The sequence below is a fragment of the Trichosurus vulpecula genome, chromosome 7 (genome assembly GCF_011100635.1).
Source record: "Trichosurus vulpecula isolate mTriVul1 chromosome 7, mTriVul1.pri, whole genome shotgun sequence".
Lineage (NCBI taxonomy): Eukaryota > Metazoa > Chordata > Mammalia > Diprotodontia > Phalangeridae > Trichosurus > Trichosurus vulpecula.
The window spans coordinates 21,087,190-21,103,143 of record NC_050579.1 but is presented as its reverse complement, the minus strand read 5'-3'; positions in this window follow the sequence as shown (position 1 = coordinate 21,103,143).

The window sequence follows — 15,954 nt, the reverse complement described above, 5'->3', positions numbered from 1 at the left end:
GAAAAGTTCTTCTAGGTTTCTCTGGCTCTACCCCTTTTACCATTTCTTATGGCACAATAATATTCTATTACATTCACATACCATAACTTGTTCAGTCACTCCCCAATAATGGCCACCAACTTTTGTTTCCAGCCCTTTCAATATTTTTGTTCTTATGGGTTCTTTTCCATCTTTCTTTGATCTCTTTGTGGTATCTTTGTGGACAAATCGTGGCATTGCTGGACCACAGGGCAGACATAATTTAGTGACCTTTGGGGTATAGTTCCAAATTGCTTTCCCGAATGGTTGAACCAATTCACAACATTATTATTTTTTAATAAATTAATTAATTAATTTTTAATTTTCAACATTCACTTCCATAAGTTTTAAATTTTCTCCACCTCCCTCCCCCCTTCCCCGAGATGGAGTGCAATCTGATATAGGCTCTCTCTATATATATTCTTATTAAACATATTTTTACGTTAGTCATGTTCACAATATTATTATTAATACTCATTAGTGTGCCTGCCCTCCCACAGCCCTTGTGACATTGTCATTTTCCTTTTTCTTGTTGTTATTTTTGCCAATTGATGTTTTTGAGGTAGAATCTCAAAGTTGCTTTAATTTGCATTTCTCTTATTGGTGATTTATAGATTGTTGTTGTTGTTTTTAACTTTGATGGTTTGCATTTCTTCTTTTGGAAACAGCCTGTTCATATGTTTTAACTATTTCTCTATTGGCAATGGCTCTTGTTATTATAAATGGGACTATATGATGGCAAAAATCCCTAAGTCACTCGTGTGAAGGGCCCAGGAAAGCCTTCAGTGTGGATAATGGCTGTGGTCTAGCCAGATGTACTCCTCTTACTCTAGCCAGGGAGCATCCTGGGGCTGGCCTTCTCTCTATGGGAGAACAAGGGTTTGCTGAGTTGCCCAGGCTTACACCTGTAAGGACCATCTCCATGCTACAAGGGCAATATGGTTGTTGTACCTCTGGAATATCTACTATTCTGAGATGCAGAGCTACCTTTATGCAACCTGAAACAAGAGTGGCAGACATTGTGGTGCAGGGGAAAGGACCTGGTTATTTGGAGTTTGAAGATCTGGGCTTGAATCTTAACTCTGCCATCTGTGTGCCAGGTATGACCTTGGGCATAGTTAATATGTTGTTTAGCTTCCCCCCTTTCCTTTTATTCTATGTTTTAGAGAATGGCTCTCTGGGTAGGAGAGGAGGAAAGGATCTGTTTGGGGATGAATGTGACACGAAAACAAAAGATATCAATATTTATTTAAATAAAGACTATTGAAAACAAGAGAGGTACTTTGATATTGAAGAAGGGCACAAGAATAGAGTCTGCAAATTATATCTGGGGAGCTTGATTTCAATTCTGGGAAAATGGCAGAATACATTATTAATGAGATGATTGATGAATATCTAGAAAACAAAGCAATGATCCTAAAGAGCCAATATAGTTTCGTTGAGAACAGGTTGCACTAGACTAGATTTATTTCTTTTCTGGACAGAATGTAACTCATAGTACAGAAGGAGACTGTAAATGGTTTTCCTAGATCAGGGGTGGGGAACCTGCAGCCTTGAGGTCACATGTGGCCCTCTAGGTCCTCAAGTGCAGCCCTTTGACTGAATCCAAACTTCACAGGCCAAATCTCCTTAATAAAAGGGTTTGTTCTGTAAAACTTGGACTCAGACAAAAGGCTACACCCGAGGACCTACAAGGCCACATGTGGCCTCAAGGCCACAGGTTCCCCACCTCTGTCCTAGATCTTATCCAAGCATTTGATAAAATTTCTACTCTTGTGGACAACAGAGAGGGATGTAGGTTAGATGAGTCTAGATGAATTCAGGACTGGTCAAATACCCAGACTCAAAGAAAAATAATTAATGGCTCAGTGTTAACTTGGAGGATGAGAGCCAAGATGACAAGAGTGCAGATGGCAACCCAGCTGAATTCTTTCAATATTCCCTTCCAAACAACTTTAAAATGAATCAAATTTTGGATCAACAGAGACAACAAAAGGTCAGAGTGAGACATTTTTCCAGCCTGAGATAATTTAGGAGGTAAACAGTTTGAGGGGTTCTCAGCCCAGAGATGGTAATGGGGTCAGACGACTAGTCAGAAAGAGGTTATAAAGGACCTTTACTGGTACTGGGTGCCACTGATGCTGACTGGCAACTCTATTGTCTGGATGCAGTTCCGGGTCTCAGTTCGAGGGCAGAGAGCACTGCTTGTGATCAGTCACAAGGAAGGAGGGGCCCTGGTCACAGTCCAAGAGCCAAGAGGAACATTAGCTCTTGTGGCTTCAGGGGAGCAGAGGCTTTTCCTTGGTAAACCCCAGAGGACAGTGTTTTCTCCCTGGATAATGCCACCTTGCAAGTACCGAAGACTTGCAGACACCCAGAACTAGCTCTGAAAATAGCAACATGAAAAAGCCTGAAGCTTAGCACAATGACTCCCCACCCCAATTCCCCAGAGTCCAACTTTGACATCAAGTTCAAATTCAAGAAATAGGCTGTAAAAATGAGCAAACAACAACAAAAAGAACTTGACCATAAAAAGCTGCTATGGTAGTCAAGACATAAACTCAAAAGAAGACAACAATGTGAAAAGAGCTACCCCAAAAAAGCCTCAAATAAAAATGCTTATTGTACCAAAATCCAACAAGAATTCCTAGAAGAGTTAAAGGAAGAGATAAGAGTGGTAGAGGAAAAAATGGGAAAAGAAATGAGAATTATGCAAGAAAATTATGAAAAGAGAATTAACAGCTTGGTAAGAGACACACACAAAAAAATACTGAAGAAAATTACATATTAAAAACAGAATTGGCCTAATGGTAAGAGAGGCACAAAATTCACCGAAGGAAAGAACTCCTTAAAAAGCAGAATAGGCCAAATTGAAAAGGTACAAAAGCTTGCTGGAAAAAACCATTTCTTAAAAATTAGAATTGGGCAAATGGAAGCTAATGACTCCGCATGACATCAAGAAACAGTAAAACACAGGAAATGTTCAGAAGAAGAAATCAAAGCTATCTATAGTCTTTTGAAAAATGCTCTAAGTCATTATTGATTAGCGACATGCAAATTAAATCAACTCTGAAGTACCACCTTACACCTATCAGAAATGCAAATGCTGAAGGGGATAAATAAAAATGGGTATACTAATAAACTGTTGGTAGAGTTGTGAACTGGTCCAACCATTCTGGAGAACAATTTGGAACTATGCCCTTCAAAAACTTATGCATACTCTTTGGTCCAGCAATACCACTAGAAGGTCTGTACCCCAAAGAAGTCAAAGAAAAGGAAAAGGACTTATACATATATACAAAAATATTTATAGCAGCTCTTTTTGTTGTAGCAAAGAATTTGAAATTGAGGGGGTACCCATCAATTGGAGCAGTGGCTGAATAAGTTATGTCGTAGGATTGTGATGGAGTACTATTATGCTATAAGAAATGAGGAGAGGGGTGGTTTTGGGGGGGTGGGAAACCATGGCAAGCCCTATATGAACTCATGCAAAGTGGAGTGAGAAGAACCAGGAGATCATTGCGCACACTAACAGCAATGTTATGATGATGATCAACTGTGAAAGATTTGGCTACTTTGATCAATATGATGATCTGATTATCGAATGGTTCATGATGAAAAAAATACTATCTACCTACCAGAGAACTGATGAATTCTGAGTGCTAACTGAAGTATACTTTTCTTGTTTGCTTGGTTTTTTTTTTGCAATATGGTTAATATGGAAATATATTTTGCATGATTTTATATGTATAATTAATTGATATCATTTTGCCTGCCTTCTCAGTGCATGAGGAAGGGGTGGGAATGAGGGACAGAATTTGGAATTCAAAATTGAAAAAGAAAAGAATGTTTAAAAAATAATAAATTTACAGAACAGCAAAATTTTTAAAAACTGTTAACTTGGAGGGAGCTCTCCAGTGGGGGGTCCTGGGGATCTGTGCTTAGCCTTGTTCCATTTAAGATGTGTATCAGTGATTTACATAAATGCATAGATAGCTTGCTTCTTTGTTATGCAGGTGAAATCAATCTGGGAGGAAATAACTAATACACTGGAAGACAAGATTTACACAGACTTTGGGGCAGATCATTAGACTGAATCTAATAAGTTGAAATTTAATAGGCATAAATTGAAAGTCTTGTACAGGTTAAAAAAAATTACCTTCACAAAAACAAGATGAGGGTTGATAGTAGTTCATCTGGAAAACATGGGATTTTAAAATGTGAGATGGCAGCTAACATAACTAATAAAATCTTAAACTTAAGCATTAAGAGAGACTGCTTCTAGGAATAGGGAAGTGATTGTTCTGGAGAACTCTGCTTTGGTCAAACCACAACTGAAGCCATGTTCTTGGCATCATATTTTAGGAAAGACAGATCAAGGAGAGATAATATAAGAATTGTTGGACTACCGGAAAGCATGATAAAACAAAAGAGTGTAGACATTATACTTCAAAAAATTATTAAGAAAAATTTCCCTGAAGTTTTAGGATTGGAAGGTAAAATAGAAATTGAAAAATAAGTCCACCTCACATGTACTTCCTGAAAGAGATACCAAAATTAAAACTCACAAGAACATCATGGCTAAGTTTCAAAGCCCCCGGGTCAAGGAGAAAATATTACAAGCAACTAGAAAAAAACAATTCAAATATTGTGGAGCTACAGTCAGTATAACACAAGATTTAGTAGCTCCCACATTAAAAGACTGAAGGACATAGAATAAGATATTCCACAAAGCAAAAGAGCTAGGTTTGCAGCCAAGAATAACCTGAGAATAATCATACAAGGGAAAAATTGATATTTGATGAATTAAAGGATTTTTAAATATTCATCAGGAAAAGACTAGAAGTTGACAGAAAATCTGACTGTCAAAAACAAGAATCAGGAGAAACATAAGAAGGTAAACGTGAAAGACTAATCATAAGGGATTTAATAAGATTAAACTGTTTACTGTCTTATATGGGAAAACAATATTTGTTAACTCCTAAGAATATTATCACTATTAGGGAAGCTATAAAGATATACATAGATAGTGAGCTTGAGTTGATTGTGATACAAAAAAGAAAATTGAGTAGGGAGGAGTAAAGTAGAACAAATCATCTCATATACAAAGGAGGTTTGAACTGAAGAATATTTATAGTGGAGGATACATACATACATGTATGTGTGTGTACAAAAGTCTTCTAAACTTACAGAGAAATAGGAGGGTGAGGGGATAGGATAAGGGAGGGACTCTTAGAAAGGTGTGCATATTAGGGAAGCAGTGGTCAGAAGTAAATTACACTTCTGAGGAAGGACAGGGTGAAAAGAGAGAGACAGAAGGATAAACAATGGTGGGGGAAAATAGGATAGAGGGAAATACACAATTAGTAATTACAACTTGGAAAGTGAATGGGATGAACTCATCCATAAAAATGGAAACCAATAGCAGAATGGATCAAAAACTAGAACCTGACAATATGTTGTCTATAAGAGACATATTTAAAAATGAGAGACACATATAGAGTAAAAATAAAGGGCTGCTGTAGTTGATGTAAAAAAAAAAAGCTGGGGTAGCAGTTATGATCTCAGATGAAGCAGGGAAACTACATTATGTTGAAAGGTACCATAGATAATGAAGTAAAATATATACCAAACATATATGTATCCAAAGTTATAAAGGAAAGGGCAATTGAATTAAAGGCAGAAATAGATAGCAAAACTATAATAGTGAGGGACTTCAATTTTTCCCTCTCAGAACTAGATAAAACTAACAAAATCAGTAAATAAAAAAAGGAATCAAGGAGATTGATAGAATCTTAGCTAAATATGATAGACCTCTGGAAGGAATTGAAAGGAATACACCTTTTTCTCAGCTGTACATGGGACCTTTATAAGAATTGACCATATATTAGGACATAAAAACCTAATAGTCAAATGCAGAAAAGTAGAAATATTAAATGCATCTTTTCCAGATCACAATGCAATAAAAATTACATTTAGTAAAAGACCATGGAAACACAGATGAAAAATTAATCGGAAACTAAATAACCTAATGTTAAAGAATGAGTGGGTCAAATTATAATAGAAACAAAAAATAACATTATTAAAGAGAATGATAATAATGAAGCAATATATCAAAACCTATAGAATGTAGCAAAAGTGGTAATCAGAGGAAAATTTATATCTTTAAATACTTACATCAATAAAATGGAGAAAGAACAAACCAATGAATTGAGTATGCAATTTAAAAAACTAGAAAAAGAAAAAAGATTGAAATCCCGAATTAAACACCAAATTGGAAATGGTAAAAATTAAAGGTGAGATAAATAAAATTGAATGTAAGAAAACCACTGAATTAATAAATAAAACTAGGCATTGGTTTTATGGGGAAAAAACCACAATAAAATAAATAAATCATTGGTTAATATGATTTTTTTTAAAGAGAAGAAAACCAAATCACTAGTATCAAAAATGAAAAGGGTGAATGCACTACTAATGAAGATAAAATTAAAGCAATTATTAGGAGTTATCATGCCCAATTATATGCCAATAAAGTTAACAACTTAAGTAAAATGGAAGAATACTTATAAAAAAATTGTACAGATTAACAGAAGAGGAAATAAAATACCTCAACAAACTATTTTATAAAAAGAAATTGAACAGGCCACAAATGAACTTCCTGAGAAAAAGCAGCAGGATCAGATGGATTTACAAGTGAATTCTACCCGACATTTAAAGATCAACTAATTCCAATGAGTTATTTGGAATAATAAGGAAAGAAGGAGTCCTACCCTTTTATGAAACACATGTGGTGCTGATAACTAAACCAAGAAGAGTAAAAACAGAGAAAGAAAATCATAGACCAACTTCACTAGTGAATACTCATGCAAAAATCATTAATGAAATACTAGGTAGAAGACTGCAGCAATATATCACAAAGATTATACATTGTGACCAAGTGGGATTTATACCAGGAATACAGGGCTGGTTCAATATAAGGAAAACTATTAACATAATTTGTTATATCAATTACAAAGCAACAAAAATCATATGATTATGTCAATATATGCAGAAAAAGCTTTTGAAAACATACAACTCATTCCTATTAAAGACACTTGAAAACAGATATAAATCGATTTTTCTTTAAAATGTTATGAAAGTTCTATCTAAAACCATCAGCAAGCATTATCTGTAATGGGGACAAACTAGAAGCCTTCCTAATAAGATCAGGAGTGAAACAAGGGTATGCATTATCACTAACATTATTCAATATTGTACTAGACATGCTAGCAATAGCAATAAAAGAAGAAAAAAATTGAAGGAATCAGAATGCGCAACAAGGAAATAAAACTCTCTTTTTTGCAGACAATATGATGGTATACTTGGAAAATACTAGAGATTCAACTAAAACATTAGATGAAACAATAATTTTAGCAAAGTAACAGGTTATCAAATAAATCATCAGCATCTCTACATATCACCAACAAAGCCCTGCAAGAAGAGATAGTACGGGATATTTCATTTAAATTAACCATAGACAATATAAAATATCTGGGACTATACTTGCCAAGACAAACCCAGAAACTATAAGGAACATAATTATAAAACTTTTTACATAATAAAGTCAGATGTAAATAATTGGAGAAATATTAATTGCGCATGAGTGAGCCAAGCTAATACGATAAAGCAACAATTCTATCTAAACTAGTCTATTTATTCAGTGCCACCCCAATTAAACTATGAAAAAATTATTTTATTGGGCTAGAAAAAATAATTACAAAATACATTTGAAAGAGCAAAAGCTCAAGAATGTAAAGGAAGGAAGTCTAACAGTACCAGATCTTAAACTATATTATCAGGCAGTGATGATCAAAACTATCTGGGACTGGCTAAGAAATAGAATCATGGATCAATGGAATAGAGGAGGCATACAATACAGAGTAATAATTGATAATAGTAACCTCATGTTTGATAAATGCAAAGATCTAAGCTTTTGGGATTAGAACTCACTATTTGGTAAAAAAAAAAAAAAAAAAAAAGACTGGGAAAACTGGAAAGTAGTCTGACAGAGACTAGATATAGACCAATATCTTATACTATTTACCAAGCTAAAGTCAAAATGGATACATGACTAGTCATAAAGGGAGATCTCATAAGTAAATTAGAAGAGGATGGAATGTATTATTTATCAGACTTATGGATAAGAGAAAATTTTCTGAATAAACAAAAAATAGAGAGCATTTTGGGACGTAAAGTAGGTAATTTTGATTACATTAAATTAAAAAGGTTTTGTACAAATAAAACCAATGTAGCTAAGATTAGGAGGAAAGCAGAAATGGCGGGGGTGGGGGTGGGGGTGGTTATTGTCAGCTTCTTAGATAAAGGCCTTCTATCTCAAAAGTATAGAAAATGGAGTCAAATTTACAAGAATATGAGTCCATCATTCCCCAACTGATAAATAGTCCAAGGATAAGAACAGGCTGCTTTTGAAAAAAGAAATCAAAGCTATGTGTAGTTGTACAAAAATGCTCTAAATCATTATTGATTAGAGAAACACAAATTAAACTCTGAGTTACCATTTCACACCTATCAGATTGGCTAAAATGATAGAAGGGGAAAATGACAAATGTTGAAGAAGGAAATGTGAAGAAAATGGGCCATTGATACATTGTTGGTAGAATTACAAACTGATCCAATCTGGAATTATGTCCAAAGAGTTATAAAACTGTGTATACTCTTTGACCCAGTAATACCACCATTAGGTCTGCTTCCCAAGGTGATCAAGGAATAAAGGAAAAAAAGTTATATATTCTAAAATATTTACAGCAACACTTTGTGGTGGCAAAGAACTGGAATGTATCTATCTATCTATCTGTATATCTCTATCTCTATATCTATATCTATCTATCTATCTCTATCTATATATATCTATATATAGATATATATATATCTCCTTTGCTAATGTGGGGTTGGGAGGGAGGGAGACAACTCAGAACTCAAAATGTAACAACAAAAAAAGAAAGTGACAATTGGTGCCAACTTGCTTGCTCAGTCCTTGCTATCTTTGGGAGATAATTCCAGGGTGTTCTGAGTTCATTCATTAATTCAGCCAGTATTTATTAAGCACTGGCTATATGCCAGACTAGAGGTGACATAATTTTGAGGGCATTGTGGATATTCCCCTCAATGTGATTAGATCTACTAAAATATTGAAGTATCTTATTTTAGGAGGGAAGGAGGGAGAGAGAGAGAAGAAGAAGAGAGAGAGGGAGAGAGAAGGGGGAGAGAGAGGAAGAGAGGAGAGAAGAGAAAACAGATGAGAGAGTGAGAGAGAGAGATGTGAAGGTTTCTTCAGTTGGTTAAAATGGTAACAGCTTCAGTAATAATAATAATGAACTATCTTACTTTTTCATAGCATTATACATTAAAGTGAGGGCAGCTAGGTGGTATAGTGAGTGGAGTGCCAGGCCTATAGTCAGGAAAATTTGAATTCAGTCTGACTCAGACACACACAGTGTGACCCTAGGCAAATCATTTGACGCTGTTTGCCTCAGTTTCCTCATCTGTAATACGAGCTGGAGAAGACTCCAGTATCTTTGCCAAGAAAGTCCCAAACGGGGTCATGAAGAGTCAGATATGACCCAAATGGCCAAACAATAACATACATGAAAATCAGTTGGAGAAGGCAATACTTTTAATTAAGGGAAAAGACAGCCAGGTTCTGCAGATGTATGGCCAGGATGGGAGCCATCTGGCCTCCAGAGTTCTATGCACATCACCCCTTCCCTTCCTGCAGCTGGAAGAAAACACTCAACACCACTTGAACCAGGTTACAGTCAAGCCAAGTTCTCTTCCCAAGAGGTTCTTGACCTAGGCCTACGAAACCACAACACCACCCACAAGGAAGTAGGTCCTTTGGACTAACACAAGTTTCTTAACCTTTTCTGGGTTAAGAGTGAAACCTGTGGACCCCTTCTTGGAATAAGATTTTTTAGGGAATAACATGAAATAATAGGATTATAAAGGAAACGAATTATGTTGACGTATAATAACCAAAACATCACATAGCTGATGAGGGAGAGTCAGAGGGAGAGTTTGAACCCAGGTCTTCCTAACTCTCGATCCATCTCATTATCCTTTACCTATCAAACCTCTCATCCTGATCAAAAGATATGAACAATCAGTTTTCAAAACAAAAGAAATCGGAATGATCAATAACCATATTTTTAATGCCCTAATTCACTAATAACAGCAGAAATGAAAAAAAAACAAGGACATCAACAAAGTTTGACCTCACACCCATCATAGGATTGGAGATTTCAAGTTGGCAAAGACCTTAGATGTCATCGAGTCCAAATAGATGAGGAAACTGAGGCCCAGAGAGATGGAGTAAGTTGTCCAAGATTGCCCAGATGAGGCAGGATTCACATTCTGGTCTTCCTGACTTTAGATCCTGCAATCTGCCCGCCATATCACACTGTTTCCCTAAGACTGGGAAAGATGACAAAAGATGAAAACGGTAGATGTTGGCAACACTGTGGGATGACAAGTAAGTTCCCAGCCCCACTGTGGTTGGTGCTGTGAATTAGTCTGAGAGTTCTGGAAAACAATTTGGAGTTAGACTAAATAAGAAAAAATCAATAAACTATAAATGTCCTTTGACTCAGCCATAACACTAGTAGGCATAGGGCCCAAGAAGTCAAAGACAGAGACAAAGGTCCTATTCATACAAGAATAGTCATATCAGCATTTTTTGTAGTTGCATAGGAGAAAAGTCATGGCCAGTGGTTGGAGAGTGGCTATTTAGAGCTGGAAACAACTCAGAAGTCAGGGAGTCCAACCCCCTCATTTTTTAGAGGACAAATCTGAGGTCAAGGAATTTGCCCAAGGTCACACAGCTAGTAAATAGCAGAGCCCACATTCGAACCTGGGTCCTTGGAGGGCACCACCCTGCCTCCTCTACATGAATGTCATGGAATATTGTCATGCCATAAGAAATGAGAGAACATTGTACATACTGTCAGACATGGTCAATGTGTTGGCTGTCTTTGCCATGCTGCTTTCTCTCTTTTTCATGCATTTTGTTTTCAAGGGACCATTATAAGGCATGACTCAAAGGTTGTGGGAGAGGAATATCTTTGGAATGAAAGTGCTATAGGAACAAAATTCATCAATTAATGACAGTTGGAGGAAAAGTAATAGCAAATATGAAGACAGAGAGATTTCTATGAACTGGTAGAGAGAGAAGTAAGAAGAAACAAGAGAACAAAAATTTAGAGGAAAACAACATTGAATGACTTCTGAACCCCAATCTGATTAGTATAGGGGTCAATGGTGACTTCAGAGCACTGGTAAGGAATTATGGCTGCCCCTTCTCTACAGAAAAGTGGTGGATGTAGGGCAGCTAGGTGGGGCAGTGAGTAGAGCACCGGCCCTGGAGTCAGGAGGACCTGAGTTCAAATTCGGTTTCAGACACTTGACACACTTACTTGGGCAAATGACTTAAGTGACACTTACTTGGGCAAGTGACCTTGGGCACTTAACCCTAATTGCCCTGCCTTCCCCCCTCAAAAAAAAGTGGTAGGTGAAAGGCACAGCATGAGCATCTTCGGATCTGATCCATGCATTGATTAGCTTTGTCTGACTATGCTTATTATAAAGGGATGGCAGCAGGGGCATCATCAGGAAGTCACAGTCATATAAAAAAAGAAATAAGCATCAATAAAATATTTTAAAAGAAACTATTAGGCACTAACTCTAGAGGGGAAATAAACAAAATGGCAGAACTCTATTGTTTGTGGCTAGCTCACATGAGGGTCCTGTCCTTGGGAAGATCAATGCAGGACATGCTAAGGAGCCTTAGCCCTCGGTAAACATCACCAGCCTGGTACCAGCATTTGGTCCCTTCTTGTCTGACTAGTACCGGATGGTCTCAGCCCTGCTGGGACTGAGACACCAACATTCCCTGGAGCACAAAACACTCTTTTTTTCTCAAAGCATCTAGTTTCTTCCTTTAAGGGAAGAGTCTCATATCTACTCTGAGTTCCATGGTCCTCCTTATCTTCCTTTTTTGAAAACAATCACTCTCCGATTTCCTGACACAGGTGAAGACTTCTCCTTTCTTTTTTGAATTCTTTTTCCCTCTTTGCTTGACCTACTCTTATTCTTTGAAGGTACGCTTCTTTCTGGGGAGTGACAGTTTCCAGTTAGAGAATATTCTTCCACCTCTTTCACCTTCTCTGGGATAGAATCCAGTCTGCATTTTTTTTAAAAATACGAGTCATTGAGCACAGCAGGAACTCAAAAAAATGCTTGTTCAGGAAACAGTCACATGGGCCCCACAGGTCTCTGGAACGCCTTGCCACGCCAGGTTCAGTATGGAGATAGTTTGGGCAATCGTAACAGTAATTATTGCTCCTCCTTCATTTTCAAATAGGACCAATGACATCATGAGGGTGATGCCTTGACTTGCTAGTGAACTGGCTTCAAGTGAGGGAGAGTCATCAGATTCACTCTCTCCTTCATAATCACGGAAGTCCAGCGGCAAAACAAAAGTCAAGACAACTGGCAATGCAAATATAGATGAAGCCCCCACTCTAGGACATTCTCTACCAATGGACCAGGCAGGAAGCACGAGTCAAAAAAGCAAAGCTCTTAGGAAAAAACAGAAAAGGAATAACAATATTTGCTAGTATTTACATAGGACTTTGAGATTTGCAAAGGGCTCTACATGTGTTACTTTACGGTATCCTCACAACAACCCTATGTGGTAGGTGTTATTATAATACCCGTTTTACAGATGTGAAAAATGAGGTAGAAAGAGGTTAAATGACTTGCCAAAGGTTATAGAGCCAATAAATGTCTGAAGAAGGATTTAAACTCAGGACTTCTTGACTCGAAGTGCATGGCCTTCTCCCCTTAAGGAATAAGTATGAAGGGAAAATCAAGTCATAAGGTACTCCACCCTGCTCCATGTGGGAAAGAGCACATTTTCAGACAACCTTGCCTTCCTGGGGCTATAGTGGAGCCCTTCCACGTCCTTCCACTGCTGCCGGCTTGCACCTCCCCTTCCAATCATCCCTCTGTGCCTGAGAAGTGGCCATTCGCTGAAGTTCTTCTGACCTCCTGCTGCCATCTGCTGGAATCATCCAGCCTCATCAGCTTCTTTGTGGGACTGTGGGGCTGTGGGGCACTGTACCACCTCTTCCTAATCAGCCCGTGTTGAGATGTTATGGAAATCAAGTCCGCAAGGGTGACTACTTCAGATATCCAAAAGGGCCCTTCGAGAATTGGCAAATTTTAAAAAATTACTCAATCTCAGATGGAAATCCCTCAGCCCGCCTTCCTAGTTGGGTTGGGATGAATAATACCTCTCCATTCCTTTATGACCCCTGTAGTTAGTCTGGGTCAAGAAAATCACAGTGAGGCTTCCACAGACCCCCAGGAAGCACTTAGCAATGATGAAGTAAGGAGGCTCTGTGCTGGTAACCTTGGCCCCTACGTTGCTGCCACCACAACAAATTTCCTTGTTCTCCTAAGGAACTCAAAATCTACTGACTCCCTTTTGATATAGAGCATGGAAAGAATTCCTGGAGAATGGAAATACCTAGCATATCTGTCAGTTATCATTAGGGAATAATATCCAAATCTCTGGAGACAGGGAAACTGAGGCCCTGAGAATTTTTGTCTCCAGGAATTAGGGGAAGTTTATCCAAGTCCCACATGAAACCCTTCCATTAATTGCGAGCCGAGTGTGGACAGGTGTGACTATAAAAGAGAACAATTGACTCCCATGGCTTACAGTAATCAGTATCACACCTGAGTCAGAGGTGCTAGGTTTGAATCCCTGTTTTGCTACTTTTTACCTGTGTGACCTTGGGCAAGTCATTTAACCAGAAGGGGTGTCAGTTTCTTTCCTTGCAATGCTAAAGCTATTTTATGAAGAGTGAATGAGAGGACAGTCTGAGAAATTCAATTAGTGCCCACTTGCCTCTAATCTGGTTCTTTACCTGGAGTCTGTGAACTTAAAAATATGTTTTTTAATGATAATTGTGTTTCAATGTAATTGGGCTTCTTTGTCATTTATTTTAGGAGAAGGGGTCCATAGGCTTCACCAAACATTGCCAAATGGATCCCCCAGAGGAGTCCATGGCACAAGAAAGGGTATGAACCCCTGCTTTAAAATGATGCTCAGACTTCCCAGTGATTTAGTGAGAGCATAGCCCATGGGTGGTGTTGAAAAATCAGAGACTCCATGATCCTGATTAGGAGGTACAGGCAGCTTCACTAGTACACAGCGCCCCCTGGTGGTTATATATAGATTAAATAAAATAGTTGTCTTCCATTTGTAATGCTTGGCCTCTGAGGGTGACACCAGGAGTAAAGGGTGCAAGCTTCAGAGGACAAGATTTAGGTTTGATATGAGGAAATACTTACTCATAGTTGGAGCCATATTGTAGTAGTAGTAGTAGCAGCAGCAGCAGCAATACCATTTATCTAATGCTTTAAGTTTTGTAAATCACTTTAAATATTAATCAAACATTTATTGGGCACTTACTCTGTGCCAGGCACCGTGCTAAGTACTAGGGAAACAAAAAAATGTGAAAGGCAGTTTCTTCCCTCAAAGAACTTGCAATATGATGGGGGAAACAACATGGAAATATATGCAAAGCAGGCTATATATATCTACTTATACATCCATCCATCCATCCATTCACATATATAATAAATAGGAAAGTTTTATATTTGTTTTATATACTTATAATTTATTAATTATAATATATTTATACATAATTCATTATTATATTATATAATAGGAAATAAATAGGAAATAAAAAAGAAAGAAGATGTTAGAATTGAAAGGAGTTGGTCGTGATCTCGTTTGATACTCAGAATAACCCTGGAAGGTAAGTCTTATTATTGTCTCCATTTTACAGATGAAGAAACTGAGGCAGGCAGAGCTTATAGGACTTGTCAAAGGTCATATGTCTAGTGAATGTCTGAAGTCCTATTTGAACTCAAGTCTTCCTAACTCAAGGTCCAGGGCTTTCTTCATTATACCAACTAGCTAAAGTCGAGTGAATTACCTAGAGAGCCAGCAAATTGCTTTTCTCTGGACATTCTCTTAGCTGTCTAGACATTCCTGAGTCTCTTGCAAGGTCCTGGGCACATTGTGCCTCCTAACTGTAGGTATTTGCCAAAGGTCTTGTTCTCTTCTCCCTATAAACCCTCTCCCTTGGTAACTTCATTGGGTCCCAGGGGTTTAACTGTCCTCTCTATGCTGATAACTCCTTTATCCATAAAGACAGTCTATTTCTTCCCCGAGCTATCATTCCATATCATCCACTACCTAGTGGACATTTCCTGGATAACCATATTAAAGTCACAAGTCTAAAAGTGAACTCATCATCTTTTCCTCCACTTTTCTAAACGATCTTATTTCTGTCAAAGCTGCCATCCTCCTCCTAGTGTCGCAGGTTAATAATTTCTGTTATTCCTCACTTTCCTTCACCCCAAGCATCCAATTACTACCTCCATGACATCTCCCTGCTCTGACCTCCTTCACTCTGTTCACACACCTTTTTTCAGACCCGCATTGCTTCTCACCTAAATTACTGCAACCGTTTCCTAACTGGTTTCACTGATTTGAATCTCTCACCATTGAACTCTGCTACCAAAATAATTTTCCTTAAGCACAGAACTAACCTTGGGCTTCCCCTTCTCAGTCAACTCCAACGGCTCCCTATTGCCTCTAGAATCAAGTAGAAATTCCTCTATTAAGCTTTTAAAGCCCTACAGGACCTGACACCAACCCATCCTGTCATCCTCATTGGATGTCATACTCCCTTGGCTCTCTTCAATGCAGCCGGACTCCCTTGGCTCTCTTCAATGCAGCCAGGCTGCCTTCCCTTTGTTCTCGGAACATGACACTCCATCTCCCATATCTGGAAAGTACCT